Source organism: Sceloporus undulatus, chromosome 1 (genome assembly GCF_019175285.1).
Source record: "Sceloporus undulatus isolate JIND9_A2432 ecotype Alabama chromosome 1, SceUnd_v1.1, whole genome shotgun sequence".
NCBI lineage: Eukaryota > Metazoa > Chordata > Lepidosauria > Squamata > Phrynosomatidae > Sceloporus > Sceloporus undulatus.
The window spans coordinates 166,321,365-166,332,458 of record NC_056522.1 but is presented as its reverse complement, the minus strand read 5'-3'; positions in this window follow the sequence as shown (position 1 = coordinate 166,332,458).

Sequence of the window (11,094 nt, the reverse complement as noted above, 5' to 3'; positions counted from 1 at the left end):
TTGATATGTGTCCCCAGTTTCTAATCTAGACAGCTAAGAAGATGATTAAAAACTGATATAGGTTGAGTGTCCTTTATCTGGAAATCCAAAATCCTCCAGGAATCCAAAATTGTTCACATGGGTGGCTGAAATAGGGATGACTCTATTTTCTGATGGTTCAGTGTACACACAAACTTTATTTTTAAAAATATTGTGTATAAAATTATCTCCCAGGTATGTGTATAAGGTGTATATGAAATACAGGAATTTTGTGTTTAAATTTGGGTCCTATCTGCAAGATATTTCACTATGTATATGCAAATATTCGAAAAAAACCCAAACATCTGAAATCCAAAACACTCCTGGTACCCGATATTTCAGACAAAGGATACTCAACCTGTACAGATAAAAATGCCCAAAATTACACTATGAAAAGGCGCTTAAACAACTTGTATTATTCAAAACCTACTTGAATTAAACACAGTTTAAAAGAATGACAATGAAACACACCGTGCCTACCTTGGTCATCCTCTTGTTTTTCAGTGTGTATGTGTCCTGTGTGCTTATCACACTAGTCAGTTGTTTCAGGTTGCCTTCCTAGAAAACCATTTCACCTATAATCTTAAAGATTGCTGACACTTTATATCACACCCGCACCATGTTTGTGTTTTAATGACATGATAGCATAAAAGAAAATACTTTCCATAGAATAAGTTTCTCAATAATAATGCCGTCTTGGATCACATATTAGGAGAAAGGCAGGATATAAATCCAAGAAACAAACTATCCCATTTGTACCACCTTGTTTGCCCCCAACTCCTGTGTCATGATTGGTTTTATTTTAAAATATTTCTCTTTTATTTTTTTAATTGTTTTGTTTTAATTTTTAAAATTAAAACACAATTACAGCATGACACTACAGCGCTCTTACACTATTGCCTGTTTTTTAAAAAATAAAAATAAAAATGAATAATCCTTAATTTAAAACAGGTAAGTAAAAGAAAGAAATTTGGAAATCATTCTCATACAGTAAAGGCATCTGAAGAGTGCAGCAAAGAACCGTGGGACCCATAAGATCTAGGCAATAGATACATAGAAATAAGTTTTTACAGATCGCCTCAGGCTTGATATATATTTTGCCATCCCACCCATGCATTAATGATGATTGCAGCTTGGGCCAATAATAGAGTCACTCATACCCATAACAAATAATATAGCAAACAACCTACAAAACAAGAAGGAAGGAGGGAGGAATTGCATTCTGAAAAAACAAATGCAGTGTGTTCTCTGTGCTCAAAGCTCCTACACTTACTTGAAATTTGTCAGGTTTCATCACTCGGAATGAGCCATTATGTCCAAAAATGGCATAAAATTACCTAAAAATACTCCCCCCCCCCTTTTTAAAAAAGATATAGGCATGTTTAGATTTTGCCTTATTAAAAAGCCACCATATCTGATGTTTGGCAAGTTCCATTCCCTCGGAAGAGACTGAAATCAGAAATTATAGAGCTGGAAGTGGCTATAAGGGCCACCTTGTCCCACACTTGACAGTGACCTAAGCAAAGCCCAAAGGTAGGTTCCAAACCAAATCTCTTGGCGACCCATAAAATGCTCTCCACATGCATCAAGCTATGTATGTGGTGGGAATAGTGTGGCCAAGAAGCCTTGGCCATTTGATCTTTTTTAAAAAAGCAGCACCAAATTCTCATGCACTGCCAATTTTAAATATTTTCCCAAGACATAGAATCAATGGAGGATGCAGGTGGGTGACTCAGTGTTAATGGGGCAGTGAATCCACCCTGGGTTTGAGTGTCAACTCTAAATGAAGTATCCAAAATATTGAACTTTATCCACGAAATAGGCCCGGTACCTTGCATAACTATTTTATTTCATTTATTATTTTTATCCTGCCTTTCATCAAATGTTCCCACTGAGATAGAAGCCACTAACCACCACTGGATACAACGCAGTATGGATTGCTATGCGGCAACAAAGAGTAATTTTACCATTTAGAACAGCAGCTCAACCGTGCCTTGAAAGTGAGAGTCAATGAAAAGGAAGGAAAGAGGTAAAGATGGGGAGATTTCAAAAGCACACACCAACCGGTGCTGAAAAATTCTTACTATCCTAAAAAATAAAGGACATTTCAAATGCTTTTCGAGTGATGTGTTTATAAATTCAGAAATGGCATCTGGAAGTGCTTTGCTGCGGAGCAGTGCAAGGAGTGCAAGTTTTCACTTAGTTCCTCAGCCTTGCAGGGCCATCATTTCCCTCTATTGTTGTGGTGTCTGTAGATTATTTTTAGAAAATTGGAATAATCTATGCTGTCCCTGGAGGAGGAAGCCCTGTTCCTCTGATCTAGGAGAAAGCTATTGAAATAGACCGACAAAAGAGGGAGAAATTACTGTTCTGTTTCTTTTTCAGGGCAACCATTTATGTTAGGCGCTGTCATCATGAACTCTTCAAAGGGGCAGCTCCCTATTTTCTACCTGGTAGTCATCTGAATAGATTTAGTTGAAGAAAGCTTTAAAAGCACTGAACCAGCTGTTAAGAAACCAAGTGTTTGTTATACAGATCACCATTTTTATTCAGAAAGGTTGATCAAAGTTGTAAAGAAGCAAAAGTTGCTGCTGTGGTTTTAGATGTTTGGTTACTTTTTAGTGCATATAAATAACACCAACGACGACAACAACAATAATAATTCACTTATAAGTTGAGGTGGGAATCAGGTGCACTTTCAGATGGGTGGGACTTCAAATCCCAGCAGCCCTAGCCACCGTGAAGCATGCTGGCTGTTGCAGTCCAATAATGTCTGGAGAGTTGTATGATTCCCATCCTCACATTATGAACCTAAAGAGCCCTGCTACTGCAGTCCTTCCAGCACTAAAGGAATTTCTTCTTGAAATTTTAATCACTCTGACAGGGACTTAGAGGCTCGGCAGACTGCCGTTTAGAGACACTGCTGTGCCACCCCTGGAAACTCTGGGGTGGGGACACGGCAGCCGCATGCCATACCCCCAACCTGGCACAAAAAGAAGTCACAAAAAGCGGCTTCTTTTTGTGCCTTTTCTTTAGGGTGTTAGGGGAGAAGTCCTGAAACATCAGCATCTGCTCTGGATGGGGTTGCACTCCCTCTTAAATAACAGGTTTGCGGCCTGGAGCCCCAAGTAACTTCAGTGGCTCATAGTCCCATTTTCTACCTTTGGATGAGCTACCAGAAGTAGTGACTATTCCTGAACAAGGCCTGCTTGGCTGCAGTGGTCTGGGCATCCCAAGGCTAAATTATTTCAGTGCCCTCATTGCACATAACACTTTTATTTTTAATGGTTAAAGCTTAATACAGGGTTGTAGTTGGTTATCTGACAGACTGCCTTCTCCCATTTGGTCTTTGGAGAGATCCTCTTGGTAGTGCTCCTGCTCCTGAGGATCACTCAGTATTTACTTAGAGCAGATCAGGGCAATATGGTGAAACATGCTATATAAATGCTATTCCATTAGATATTCAGCTTACTTCAACTATTCTTAGTTTTGAATGCATGTTTAAAATGTACTTATCTATGCAAGCCTATCCTATCTAATCTAATGGCAGTTGAATGGACCACATAAAATTGTATGTATATGTGTGCATTTTGTATCTAGGGAGCTTATCCCATGGCTTACTAAATTGATTTACCTCCATCCATCTTAAATCTTAATTTGGGCAGCAACCTGATGTTATAAGAAGGTTTTTGCAACTGACTTTGTGGCCGGAATACATCCCGGGTGCATCTCCACTTCCAGGAGCATTCATCGCAGCTCTTTTTGGATCAAGAGTTTTGTGTCTTAAGAAAAATGGCTGCCGGAACGCTCCTAGAAATGAGGATGGACCTGGGATGTATTCAGGCAGCAAATTCGGTGGCAAAAATCTTCTGAGAACATCAGGATGCTGCCTGAATTAAGCTTTAAGCCAGATAAAAGTAAATCGATTTAGTAAGTCATGGGATAAGCTCCTTAAGAGTACCGTATATATTTTATGTTTTATTGATCTGCACAGCTTTGATATTTTTCAATCTAAGTAGCAGGTACATATTTGTAAATAAATAAGCAATCTTTTATCCCTCATTTTCCAGATGTTTCAGCCATTTGTCTATGGAAGATTAGTGGTTTTTTTTGGGGGGGGGGGGCAACAAATTGGACCATGACATCGCATGGGGATTTTCAGGTCTGGACATGCCTCAATTAACCTTATAATTACAAAAATCCCTGTGATCCCATTCTCCCCTTCTTCAATGACTTTTTAAAGTCACATATTAAGGTAGTAGCCATGTTTTCCAAGAGAGCCAGTGTGTCATAGTGGCTTGAGTGTTGGACTATGATTCTGGAGACCAGGGTTCAAATTCCACTTTGGCCATGAAGCCCACTGGGTGTCCTTGTGCAGTTCACACTCTGTCAGCCTCAGGGGAAAACAATGGCAAACCTCCTCTGAATAAATCTTGCCAAGAAAACTCCATGATGGGTTCACCTTAGAGTCGCCATAAGTCAGAAGTGACTTGAAAGCGCACAACAGACACACATCCTCGACTTTATTAAGAAGGCATGTGGTAAAGTCCTCAAGATAGTTAATTTTGGTATAATTAATAGTGCTTTCCTCTAGCCCCTCACTGGCTGTTATCTTTATGCTAGCTAATTTCCTGGAGAAGCGGAGTAGTTTTGCATTCTAGTTGCAATGAGGCAGATCAGTCATTAATATACTCCAGAGGGTCCTCTTTAGATATCCATGCTGAATTTCCTCATTTGTGAAGCAGACTACTAACAGTTCTACTCTTTCTGCTCCACCCTTTCCTGTTTTATTCCTGGTGCTTTAGAGGGAGAGAAGAGAGAAAGGTTATTTTTAAAGGAAGTACTCTGGGTATTTGGAATTTTAATTTCGGGGGGGGGGGAGTAATACCATCATGATTGCAGGAATAAAATGGAATTTGCTTCTGCTTCCTTGCTAGAACACATTCATTTAGAAATGAACATCACTTTTTTTGATAAAGATAATATTTTTAAGTAAAAATAATAATAAACCAAATACAGTATTTGGAACTTCCTGCAACACCCACTCACCCACTCTCTTTCTCATTACACACACTCACACACACACACACATATATATAAAGAATGGAATGAACCTGCAGTGATGCCTTGATAGATCTCAGCATGCCCATACCAGTCTATGCAATGTCCTTATGCCACTCTATGGAAGTTATTGGGTCTACACATAGGCCTGAGGTTCATCCCTGACTCTACCAGTGTCAGTTTGTCCAGTATTTGCTCAGTTCAAGCCGGGGCAAAATAGGGGCCACTTGCCGACCCAAGCCCCTATTTGTGGGTACTCACCAGTTCTCCCTAAACGTTTTCTTTGAAAGAAACTGACATCAAGGATTGCTTCTGCAATTTGATGGATGACACTAAGTGCATTATAGTCAATGGGGAAAGGTGCTGCATTTTCAATGGCATAGTCAATATCATATTCAGTGTCATATTTCCTACTCAGTATCATTGTGTGAGATCCTCATCAATGTCAGCAAAATGTGGAGATCCAGAATGACAGTAGTTCGTGGTGGCTGATCCAGGTGCTGTCCTAGTTGATGGTGGGGACAGCCGAGCTGTTCAAACCAGCTCTTAAACCAGATAGGTTATACTGCAGAGCAAAGGAGTAACTAACTATTTAAGGGAGTAATGGATAGGGGATATCCTTACACAAGCATGTAAAAAGGCAGTGTAACCTGGAGTTACCCCATTGTGATGGGCCAAGAAGTTCCAGCCATAATCCATGTCATATTTCTTAGTCATTAGTCTCTAGCCAGAAGCATAGTCAATATCATATCCAAATAATAAATTAAATGCAAAGTCATATAAATAAATAATAATTTAAAGGTAAAATGTAATAAATTTTAGACTAATTTTAAATGATTGTTTTCTTTTGTAATACTAAGTCATTTCATTATAGACAGACAGCATGGGGTTGAGCATTGGACTACAATGCTGGGGTACTGAGGTTCAAATCACCATTCAGCCATGGAAACTTACTGTGTGACCTTTGGGCAAGTAACACTCTCTCGGTCACAGAGAAACACAGCGGCAAACCTCAGGATAGGATTGCCATGAAGTTGGAGTCGACAGGAAGACACAGAACTATGACAAATTTCAATCCAATAATTAAATTAAACAAATTTCAATTTAATAACTAAATTAAATTAAAGTGTATTTGAGGTTGATTTTCTTTTTGAATATTAATAATGAATTTAATCATGTGCAATTAAATAAAAATAACACAGGGACTTTTGTAATAATATGGTTGAATGAGACATGCCCAGATCCAAACCTGAGAAGCCTAGACATAGAAGGAAAATACAGAACATATGAGAGAGTGGAAGGCTTTTATGGCTGGCATCCATAATTTTTGTGGGTTGTTCAGGCTATGTGGCCATGTTCTGGAAGAGTTTATTCCTGACATATCACCAGCATCTGTGGCTGGCATTCTCTGAGAATGCTGGCATGGGAGTGAGTGGTGTGTGTGTGTGTGTGTGTGTGTGTGTGTGTGTGTGTATATATATATTGTGTGACCCTTGGTTGAAAGGATGTGATTTATATGTTAATCTATGTGTTGGTCTGTTGGTGAATGGCAAGGCTTCAGGGAGCTTTCCAACATTGAAAAATAGCTGCCCAAGTGACTTCAGGGACTAGCATTGGGGCTGGGCTGTGACCGGATGGTGATGACACCAGGATGCAGACCAAATGAAACTTGAATTCAGGAGCAGTAAGACACTTTTTGCAGTGGTGTTATAATCTCCTTTGTTTACTTTAAGGGTTTCTTCTTTACTGTAGAAGTTGTCTAGGTGTTTGTGGATTTCAGTGGTTTCCCAGTGCTTGGTCAATACATTGGCCATTACTGTATTTTATTGTATTCTATCTATGAACTGGCTGAATGCTGTAATAAATTTGTTGTATAGTAATAAATAAATAAATAAATAAATAAATAAATAAATAAATAAATAAAAATTTCCCCAGTGCATTCTGACCTGATAGTTGTTGGCATAGTCCAGAATTTCATTGTTTTCAAATAGCATTTTATGCCCAGGTTGGTTTATAACATGTTCTGCTATTGCTGATTTTTCTGGCCCAGTCTGCAGTGTCTCTCATGTTCTTTGTTTCATGTTTGAACACTGCGTTTGGTGGTCCCTATGTAGACTTGCCAGCAGCTGCACAGTATGCGGTAAAGTCCTGCGACCATGAGAGAGTCTCTCCTGTCCTTGGCTGAGTAAAGCATTTGGTGGATTTTCTTGGTTGGTTTTTCAATTGTTTGGAGGTTTTGATTCCTCACCACTTTCCCTATTCTGTCTGTGACTCCTTTGATGTATGGTAAAAATACCTTCCCTATGGTTGCTTGTCTTCACTCCTCTGGGTTTTTCTACATCTCTCAGCCCTTCTGATGTCTGAGCTGGAGCAACCATTAGCCTGTAAAGCCCAGTCTAGGGGCTTCAATTCATCTTCCAGGAAGTGGGGTGCACAGATCCTTTTTGTCTGGTCTACCAGGGTTTTTATCGTGCTTCTTTTTGGTCCTGGATGATGTTTGGAGTTCTTGTGTAGGTATCTGTCCATGTGTGTAGGTTTTCTGTATACTGTGTGGCCCAAACGTTGGTTCAAAAGGAAAGAAGAAACCCTTAAAGTAAACAAAGATTTGTTACCAGTTCTGAAAAACAGCAAAATCAAGACCCAGCAAGTGCAAATGAAAACCACCCAGGGTCAGCGGGGTTTCCCAGCAGACAATGGATCACTAATCAATTAGACACCCTGAGGCCTAAACACAGAGATTAACATGTAAATCACTTCCTCTCAGCCACGGGTCACATAGTATATATATGCTACTCACTTCCATGCCAGCATTCTCTGAAGATGCCAGCCACAGCTGCTGGCAAAACATCAGGAATAAACTCTTCCAGAACACGGCCACATAGCCCCCCAAAAAAAACCTATAAAAATTATACGGGTGTTGGGACATTTTGGGTATCTTACTTTGTTTATACTCAGAAATTTAATAAACAGATTTTTATAAAAACGTTAAAAGTGAATATTTCCACTGTGCTAGATCAGCCTAATTCCTTCTGGAAACAAACTGTTTTTGAAAGCTTTTTTAAAAAAAGCACAGCACTTGGCCAACCTGGAAAGTAGACCCCAGCTCCACATCCCGATCCCTGGTGTAGTGAGTTACTTTCAGGACATCTTGTTATACATCCAGTGGGACTCTGTGAAAGACACAGGACAAAAGTACCTGGTATGGAAGCTTCTATTTTGAGCATGTGAATTTTCAGCAGAACATCAGGGTGGGAAGCCAAAAGTTTCTAAGCCTCAAGCCCATTCATCAGTCTGCATGGAACAGAGCAGAGACTATGTGGCGCGCACAGCAGACACATGCCAAGTGGCATCCATCCAGCCCACCCATGCGTGTCATCATGAACCATGAACCATGACATATGCAGAACACATGTTCAGTGATGTAGGCCATGATCGTGATGGGATGAATAAATCAAAAATCACATTCACGATGTGTCAAAAGTGGTTTATGGGAGGGTTTTTTTCCACATTAGAAACGGAAGAGCAGATTGGCTCACTGGGTCACAAAGGCAAGGGCACCATTTATGGAGGGCAGAAAGAGCCATCCCTCCTTCTGTTTCCTCACGTTTCAGACCACATGAAAGTTATTCCTCTAAGCACCTACATTTGGCCAACTCACAATGAGTGACTGTTGTTGGAAACAATTAAATAGATCTGTGTAGTAGGTAAACAAATGAGGTAAGTGTAAACAAAGAATGTAGGCCTGAAGTATGAAATCCCCATGCCTGCACTTCAAGATGTCCTTTAAAATGGGCCAAAATCATTCATGGGAGACATAGGATGCCATAGCCATGATCAATCTCTTCATTTAACCCCCCAAAACTCAGCTTAAAAGCCATGTGGCCATACCAGTTGAAGACATCTGCAGTGCTGGCAAGTGGGGCTCTGAAGGTTGACATGCCCAGCCCTCTCTCACCAGTGAGCCACAGAGTGATAAGGACCTATGCTTATCAAACCGCTACTCACTGGCAGGATAGATCTGGATATCTCATCCTTCAGTACCCCACTCACTAGTGCTGCAGAGTTTCTCCGTTGGTGGCCCTGCCTGGCTTCCAGGTGGGCTATAGGGAGATATGTGAACATGGCAATGGTGCCACGATTGTAAATGTGAATGCAAACATTTACAAAGCTGTAGTTCTACCTTATAACTTTGTAAATACTGAACAATATGCCATTTATCTACTGCATAAGATGCCATAGACTATGATCATATTTGCCAGGATAATCACATCATTGGTGGCAGTGAAGGGAGCACAGACAATGTCATGGTGACAGAGGAAATCCTTTCAAAGATTTTGGCCTGCTATTAATCATGTGTTTTAGGTGTGACTCTTCAGGCTGCAGATGGGAGATTACATGAGGGCAAAAGAGGGAGGAAGTGTGGGAGAATAGAGCACCATACTAAAAGCAGATGCTTCGTATGCAGAAGGTCCTAGGTTGTGGATGAGACAGCTTCTTTTCCTGAGACTGTGGAGAGTTGCTACCGCCATGGTAGAAAGTAGACAGGAATAAACAGACCAATAGTGTAACTCAGTGCAAAATAGCTTTCTGTGGAACACTTCTTGATTCACTCCATATAGAAAAGGACTATGCATGGAAGCTAGGCTAGTAGCCTCTCACATTGTTGTTGTTGTGCACCTTCAAGTCATTTCTGATTTATGGTGACACATAATAGATTATCCCATCACCAAAAAAAAGTGTCATACCTCTGCTGTTTCCAAGTCGATTACAGTCAGGTATTATCACAGGGGGACACCTCCCAACTGCATCCCGCCTAAAACCTGACTACAAGCCATACTCAGCTGGCTGATTTGCAAAGTCGGCGGTATCAGTGGCATTTTCCCTGCAATAATACCCAATTGCATCCTGTAATTGACTTGAAACCGGTAGGGGTAAATCGCTTTTTTTGTAATGAGATAATCTCCTAAGAGAACCTGTCATGGGAGTTTCTTGCCAATGTTTGTTCAGAGCCAATTCCCATTGCCTCCCTCTAAGGCTGAGAGAGTGTGACTTGCTCAAGGTCCCCCAGTGGGTTTCCGTGGTGGAGTGAAGATTCAAACCCTGGTCTCCAGAGTTGCAGTCCAGTGCTCACACCAGTACAATACAGTGGTGCCTCGGGTTACGAAATTAATTCGTAACGCGGCCGCTTTCGTAACCCGAAAAGCCTTCGTAAGCCGAATTGCCATAGGCGCTAATGGGGAAAAGCCGCGATTCCGTGCGAAAAAGCCGAAAAAAGCACCAAAAGTTTTTTCGTAACCCGAAAAAACATTCATAACCCGGAACAATGATTCCCTATGGGATTTTTTCGTATCCCGAAAATTTCGTAACCTGGGTATTTCGTATCCCGAGGTACCACTGTACACTGGATCTTCCCTCTTGCATTACTGTTCTAGAATTCTATGTGCAGGATTCCTTATCTTCTAACCCACCAAACAAAGGTCTTCCACCAAAATCAAAAATGGTCCTTTGTTTCTCTCTTACCACATTTGGATCTTAAAATTATTCTGTGCCCTACAATCATTTATCTGCTTTGATATGCATTTTTTCAGGCTGACCTACAAGAAGATCTCCCCAACTCAGCTTTCCCTCCATCTTTGCAGTGTCTCTCTCAACTGCACTTAGGGGACATTTATTTATGATTTCTCCTTTTGGGCTGAATGCAGTACAATGCCATACTGACATTTCAATTTCTTAAGTTTCCACTTCTTTCAGGGTTCCAGAGGTGGTAGTAATATGAAACAAGAACAGGGATAGGTTCCTACACCACAAAAAAGAAAAAGAAAAAGAGACAGCAGTTAAACATGTTTCAGCAAACGTTTTATTCAAAATAACACGTCTATGATAGAGGCAGTTTCTGCTGGACTTAATTCCCTCCTGCACTGCCATTCCCTTTCCTTGTGTGTCATGTCTTTAGATTGTAAACCAGAGGGCAGGGAACTGTTTTTTCTTGTTTGTTTTTTTTAGTAAAGCACCATG